Source organism: Mus musculus, chromosome 4, assembly GCF_000001635.26.
Source record: "Mus musculus strain C57BL/6J chromosome 4, GRCm38.p6 C57BL/6J".
Taxonomy (NCBI): Eukaryota; Metazoa; Chordata; class Mammalia; order Rodentia; family Muridae; genus Mus; species Mus musculus.
In genome coordinates, this window is record NC_000070.6 from 10,980,805 (window position 1) to 10,988,581 (window position 7,777).

The 7,777-nt window shown below is 44.9% G+C and overlaps 1 pseudogene; it reads left to right on the forward strand.

Moving 5' to 3' along the window:
• Positions 6,801 to 7,541, forward strand: Gm2401 (predicted gene 2401; annotated as a pseudogene).

Sequence of the window (7,777 nt, forward strand, 5' to 3'; positions counted from 1 at the left end):
AAAATACTTGTACACAGCAAGACGACCCAGCTACAGCTGCAGCGTAATTATAAGGTAAGGCAGAAGGCAGTGCCCTGGGCTTGCTGCAGCCCTGGAGGAGGTAGGAGGCTTTGAAGAGGTGGTCTCCCAAGGAGAGCGAAGCGAAGCACAGTATCCTAGGGCTGAGTAAGCAGATGGTAGCAGGCACAGCGGAAACGGGAACGGAAATGGGGTCTGGAGGTGGGAAGGCATCAGAGTCTCTCAGGGAGCAGCAGCTATTCCAGCCTGCCTGAGACCTAGAGCGGCATGAAGGACAGGACTGTGGAACCTTTGGAGACATCGCCACAGAAAGCACGTGGGTTTAACATGCAGTTCAAGCGTAACTTGAGAAGTGTCCAGCCTCACAAGCTATTGCAAACACATACCACCTCTCAGCCTGGTAGACGTTTTGTGTTAGGTATAAACAGTGTACGAAACTGAAAATCACACCTCTACAGTGATTATTATAACTAAAGTAAACGTCTACAAACAGAAAACAGGATCTATACATTGATAGATTTATCACCTTTTTGTTCATAAAAATATAAATGTTTTTCCTTGTCAACAATAGGAGAAATTCACATTTATCCATTAAACATATGCTTTAACATTATATTTGTGTTAAGTGCTAAAGGGAACCTGAAGATGGTTCACATTTTATAATCCCAGCACTTAGGAGGCAAGAGAGTGAGTCTGACACTAGCTTGGGCTAGGAAATGGATTCCAAGCCTGCCTGACTACAGGAAGTGAGAGCATGTGTCATAAACAGACAGACAAACTGTGCCAGGGAGAGTGACGGACACCTCCAGCACTGAGGAGGCTGAAGCAGGTGGATCTCTGTCAGTCCGAGGCCAGCCTGGACTACACAGTAAGACCCAATCTCAAAAGATAAACTTCAAATAAAATTTAAAAGGTTATGTTTTAAGGAAATGTTTTCATTTCCTTTTCTTATTTAGGAGCAAACTATATATAATGTCTTCATGCTGTGTGAACCTATCTGGTTCAATGGAATTCCAGTCATTCTGCATGAGATGAAATTCAAAATTCTATTTCATTCATTCATTCATTTTGTGGGGGGGTTGGTTTTTTTTGAGACAGGGTTTCTCTGTGTAGCTCTGGCTGTCCTGGAACTCACTCTATAGACCAGGCTGGCCTCGAACTCAGAAATCCGCCTGCCTCTGCCTCCCAAGTGCTGGGATTAAAGGTGTGCACCACCACGCCGGGCTTGAAATTCAAGATTCTAAAACACGGTCTGGAGAGATGGCTCAGTGGTTAAGAGCACTGCTCTTCCGAAGGTCCTGAGTTCAAATCCCAACAACCACATGGTGGCTCACAGCCATCCGTAATGAGATCTGATGTCCTCTTCTGGTGCATCTGAAGACAGCTACAGTGTACTTAGATATAATAATAAATCTTAAAAAAAAAAAAAAAAAACTAGAAAAAAAATTCTAAAACATGGCTGAGAAGACCTAGCAGGCAAAGGCCAAGCCCGACAACCCAAGTTCTAACCCTAGAGCCCAAGTGGTTGAAGGACACAGGAGTTTCCGCCAAGTTGTCCTCTGACCTCATACTTGTGCGGTGGTACTTGAGAACGGTGCGCGCGCGCGCGCACACACACACACACACGCGCGCGCACACACACACACACACACACACACACACACACACTACTATGTCATGAGCTTAGAAATAGTTACATGTTATATAACAGGGAAGCTCAAAGTCAGCCCGTACCACAATGTCGATCTGCATGGCTCACCTCGGTGTCTAATGAGCTTGGTTGAAGGTCATTGGCACCCCAGCAGTCTCCTAAGGAAAGACTGTCACTCCTTCTTTCTGCTCTTAAGACCTTGAAGTAGCTACCAGCAAAATACTGTACCCAGGCATACTAGATCACACTTGTAATCTGAGCACTTGGGAGGCTGAGACAGGAAGATTGCCATGAGGTAAATTCCAGGCTAACCTGGACTAAGTGACTGCTGCCCAGCCTATACCTAAATAAGTAAATAAACAGACAAAGAACTGGATGGGCATGGCGGCTCCTGCCAATAATCCCAGCCTTGGAAGGTGGAAGATAAAAGTCCAGGACCAAACTTGGCGATGTAACTTAATTCCAGGCTAGCCTGAACTACAGCAGACTCTGTTATTAAATTAATAAAAAGTCTAAATCACAGAAACATATGCCACTAGGTGTAAAATGGCAGGTCTTCCATAAATAAGGATATCATTACCACCATGTCTTCATGATGGACTATACATTTGAGAAAAGTATAAAAATATTATGAATTATCCACATTCCTAAGTGAAGCACATGTCTGATGATTGCACTCATGCAAAGAACAAGTAAACACCTAACATTACAACTTCTATACTGAGTTATTTAGATGATAAAATCTCTTCTCAGGGGCTGGAGAGATGACTCAGCACCACCTACTCTTCCAGGGGACCTGGGTTCAATTCCCAGCACCCACACAGTGACCCACAACCATTTGCAACTCCAGTTCCAGCGCCTTCTGGCTATCGTGAGCACCGCGCACACATAGTACACAGATACTCGTGCAGGCAAAAGCCTAAACAAGTAAAAATAAATAAGTATTAAAGAAATAAAAACAAATACATCCAATATCCCCTCCAAGGCAGGCAGCGTGGTACAGGCTTGTGACTGAGCACTTCCGGCTGACCCAGGAGAATCATGAGTTCAAAACTAAAGCAGACTGCACAGTGAGAATATCTCAAACAGAGCCACAGAACACATGCTTTAAAGTATGAAAGAATGCTTTAAAAGCCTATGGAGCCGGGCAGTGGTGGCGCACGCCTTTAATCCCAGCACTTGGGAGGCAGAGGCAGGCGAATTTCTGAGTTCGAGGCCAGCCTGGTCTACAGAGTGAGTTCCAGGACAGCCAGGGCTATACAGAGAAACCCTGTCTCGAAAAACCAAAAAAAAAAAAAAAAAAAAAGTGACGGCAAGGCAAGTGCCTGGGTGTGGTGACAAACTGGGTCAAGAGACTTGGTATGAAGCAATGACTTTCAAATCCTCCTCTGCAGGGGCACTCGGATGGCTGAGAGGCTGGCCTCGGCTTGTCTGTCTGATGCTGTCTTTAGACTGGGCAGGAGCTATAGTCACATCTGTCTTGTTTGTACATGCTGTGGAGCATGCCTTTAATCCCAGCACTTGGGAGGCAGAGGCTGGCGGATTTCTGAGTTCAAGGCCAGCCTGGTCTACAGAGTGAATTCCAAGACAGCCAGAGCTAACAGAGAAACCCTGTCTTGAAAAAAAACAACAACAACAAAAAAAAATCAAAAGAAAACAAAAACACAAAAAAACATATTTTGCCTTCCTTCCTTGCTCCTTTCCTTTTATTCCTTCCCTCTTCCCCTCTTCCCTCTCTTCTTCTTTCTTTCTCTTTCTTTCCTTCCTTCCTTCCTTCCTTCCTTCCTTCCTTTCTTTCTTTCTTTCTTTCTTTCTTTCTTTCTTTCTTTCTTTCTTTCTTTCTCTCTTTCTCAAAATGAACAGTTTGTATACACTGTGAAAGGCATTCCTCGTCCGGTTTCCTTCTGAACACTTCATTGTTAGGGTCCAGCAAGAGGGCCAAGGCAAGGGACGAACCAGGAAAGAACCTGCCGACAGGACTTTCCCAGGGCACAGAGCCTGCGCAGGCTGAGCAATGCGCAGGGCAGCCTGGGACAGGAGGCAGAACCCAGAGAGGGGACAGGCCCCCCTGGGGGAGCAACCTGCCTTGAGTTGTGAGAGCTAAGAGCATGCGGAGAGGGCCTCCTGAAGAGAGCAGCACTTATATATCCAGTTATAGATCCAAGATCAGGTGAAGAGATCTTCTACACGAGGAGGCCAAGGATCTCCTGGGTAAGGCCAGAGTTGAGAGAAGACAGATGTGGCGTGAAAGATCAGTTTGCATACATACTTAGGGTTACCACTGCTGTGATGATGCACCATGACCAAAAGCAACTGAGGAGGAAAGGGTTTATTTCATGCACAGTTCCATAGAACAGTTCATTATCAAAAACAGTGAGAGCAGAAACTCAAGCCGGGCAGGAACTGGGGCAGAGGCCATGGAGGGAGGCTGCTTACTGACTTGCTCTTTTATTTTCTTTTTCCAATTTTTTATTAGATACTTTCTTCATTTACATTTCAAATGCTATCCAAAAAGTTCCTTATACCCTCCTCCTGACCTGCCCCCCTACCCACTCACTCCCACTTCTTGGCCCTGGTGTTCCCCTGTACTGAGGCATATAAAGTTTGCAATACCAATGGGCCTCTCTTCCCAATGATGGCCAATTAGGCCATCTTCTGCTACATATGCAGCTAGAGACACGAGCTCTGGGGGTACTGGTTAGTTCATATTGTTGTTCTACCTATAGGATTGCAGACCTCTTCAGCTCCTTGGGTGCTTTCTCTAGCTCCTCCATTGGGGGCCCTGTGTTCCATCCAATAGCTAACTGTGAGCATCCACTTCTGTATTAGTCAGGCACTGGCAGAGCCTCACAAGAGACAGCTATATCAGGGTCCTTTCAGCAAAATCTTGCTGGCTCTTAAAGGGATATTTAACCTGCTTCTACCAGGGGTGGCTCCACCCACAAGGGTTTCAAAGGACTGGGCCCTCCCCCATCAGTCACTAAGAAAAAGCCCTCCAGGCTTGCCAGCAGCCAGATCTTATGGAGGGTTTCTCAATGGAGACGCCTCAGCTCTAGTATCTCTTAACTGTGTCAAGTTGACATAAAACTAGTCAGCAGAGTGAGCAAATCGTTTAAATGTCTTCTAAAAGGGACTTGTCTGTGTGTATGCCATGTGTTTGGCTGCCCTTGGAGGCCAGCATAGAGGAATGGATTCCTTCAGGCTGATTAGCCTGATGTGGGCGCTGGGAACGTAGCAAGTTCAGGGTATTAAAATTGTGTGTGCACCTGCTCACTTGTGAGAGCCATTTGTATGTAAGTGTAAAACCTGAAAGGGCATTGATACCTCTGGAGTATCTGGAGTTACAGGCAATTGTTAATTTGCCAGATTTAACCCCTGTTACCTGGAACCCAAGCAAGCACTCTTAGCTGCTCAGCCATCACCTCAGCCCTTACTTATTTTCGTGGTCCTTTTATAATGGCTATACTAATTTACATTCCTACCCAGCATGCCAGAGTTCCCTTCCCCACACCTTTACCAACACATGCTACCTTCATCTTGATAATAGCCATGTGAGCTCATCGTGGCTTTGTTCCTTGGTGACTAGGGACACTAAACATTTCTAAAAGTATAGGTGCTAATGCTCTGTATGTCTTTAGAAAAATCTCTGCAGTTAAGTCCTTTCTAGTAGTAAGTGGGCAGAAAAGGCATTTACATTACATTCATGCAGCTCTCACTAACACTGGCGTTGTCTTCAGCACGTCCTAGATGACGGACGATTTCTGTCTTCTGAGCCACTGCATATTCAGAAGTGTAATTTACCCACTGACTGGAAGAGAAAAGCTCATGAAATTCACCAGTGTTTTATTTACCTGGAAATTCCTTATGAAGTGTAATGAGTTTTCTATTTCACTAGAAGACAGCCCGACAGCCCCTAGTCCTTTCTGGAGGCACTGTGGGCACTGTTTTGTGGATCAGTAACTGGAGTCAGTAGAAAACACAGGAGGAAGTCTTGGTAACCAGGGCAGGAAAGAGCTGGCCATGGTGGTACTTGCCTGTAATCCCAGGATTTGGGAGTCTGAGGCACAAGAATCCATCAGAAATTCCAGTCTAGCTCAGCCATGAATAAATTACATAAATTAGCAAGACTTGTCTCAGAAAAATAAAGGGAAATGTGAAAAAAAGGAAAATATTTGCAAATTGTTTTTGATTATAGGATACTTAGGGAAAAGATAACATATTTATCACTAACCCTGATGCTGCCCTCATGTGGTTCCAGAGCTTGGGAGCCTGGATGTAATCCTCAGTCATGATGCTGAGTGGGAAACCAGCCAAGCTTCTGTCCCAGAATAAAACACTATAGTATCCAGTTTTAATACCCTGAACTTGCTACGTTTCCAGTGCCCACATCAGGCTAATCAGCCTGAAGGGATCCATTCCTCTATGCTGGCCTCCAAGGGAAGCCAAACACACATGGCATACACACAGACGTAAACATAAGTCCCTTTTAGAAGATATTTAAACGATTTGCTCACTGTGCTGGCTAGTTTTATGTCAACTTGACAGTTAAGAGATACTGGAGACACACACACACACACACACACACACACACACACACACACTGACCCAAAAGAGTGCAAGGAGTTTATTAACTTTAAATAAATTAAACTGAAAAAAATTATTTGATACTAAGAGTGTCAAGTGTTCAATAATGCTAAACAAATGAACCATGAGAACATCTTAGTGAACTAAATGGGTCCCCAGAGGCTACAGTGAATGATTTCACTATAAATCCCCTACCCCAGCCCCCAAAGAGCAAAGATAAACAGAGACAGAAAGTGGGTGCCCAAGGCCAGGGGGTCAGGGAGTGCCTCCTGGGCGGGCAGGATAAAGCTATCCAAAGCTCAGTGATAGCTTGAATGAACATGAATCACTGAACTGAACATCTCAAACAGGTGGACTGCAGGTAGATAAATAAAATGGAGGATGTTTCAAATAAAGCTGCTAAAATTTGTAAGTTAAGGCACACAATTACATTTTCTCCATACAAACTCGCAGGCTCATGCACAAACAATGCAAGTGGTAAATTCTTTATTGCCCCTGATAAAAACGTGTATCTCCAAAGCTTTTCAACTATCATTTTAATGTGGCTTACTTACTAGGACAATTAACTGGATAGCAAAGGGGGTAATACCAGTCAATCTCCCTGTTCTTTCTACTCTTGGAAAATTAAGATGTTAAGAGTCACCGAGAGGGGGACAGCCTAAGAGCAGCTCGCAGAAGCACCATGGTTCACCTCACCGCCTTTTCTGCAAAGCCTATCAGAGAGTCCACCTAAGCATACACCTTGCTTCGGGTGGCTGCACCAATCAGCCTTTTTACCACATTGTGGTTGCTCACAAGTGTTACAGGAATGGCCACTTCTGGAGCAATTGGGCTCCGATGATCCACTGCCCAAAAGTAACGGAGAAAACTTTGTTGCCCTCAACCTGGACCAGATCCGGCTTTGGATTGGCTGTGGGGCTCACTTCTCTAAGCCTACAGAGAAACTTCTGGGTCTTTCTGCCTCTCCTCTCCTCCACCCTCCACCACAATCAGATGATGATCACCAACTTGGAGACTGCAGAGGAGGAGAGCAGGAGAAATCCTCTTGGTGTCTCAGAAAGCAGAATCAGAGCCCAGAGAGACAAGCAAGCCGACTTTAGCAAGCACAGCTGTGTTGCCTCAAGGTCAAGGACCTGTAAAACTTGTGCAGAGTTTTGTATTGGGTTTGAGGATCAATAAACAGAGTTTCCCAAGTCAAAAAAAAAAAAAAAAAAAAAAAAAAAAAAAAAAAGCAATTCTGCCAATCCTGCATCAGCACCTCCTAAAGAGTGGACAGGGCTGGAGTGTGGCTCAGCTGGTGGGTGCTTGCCTAGAAGAACGAAGGACCTCAGTACTCTGGGTCAGTCCAGCCTGCTATTCTAGTCCTCTGGATGTGGAGGCACGAGGATCAGTTCAAGGGAATTCTCAGCTTCGCAATTAGAGCTACTACTTGCTACATAGTCCGTTTGAGGCCAAAATAGGTCTATCTAAAAACAAAAAACTATTCTTCATTAGTGTCTACATCCTAAGCATTCATATCTAATA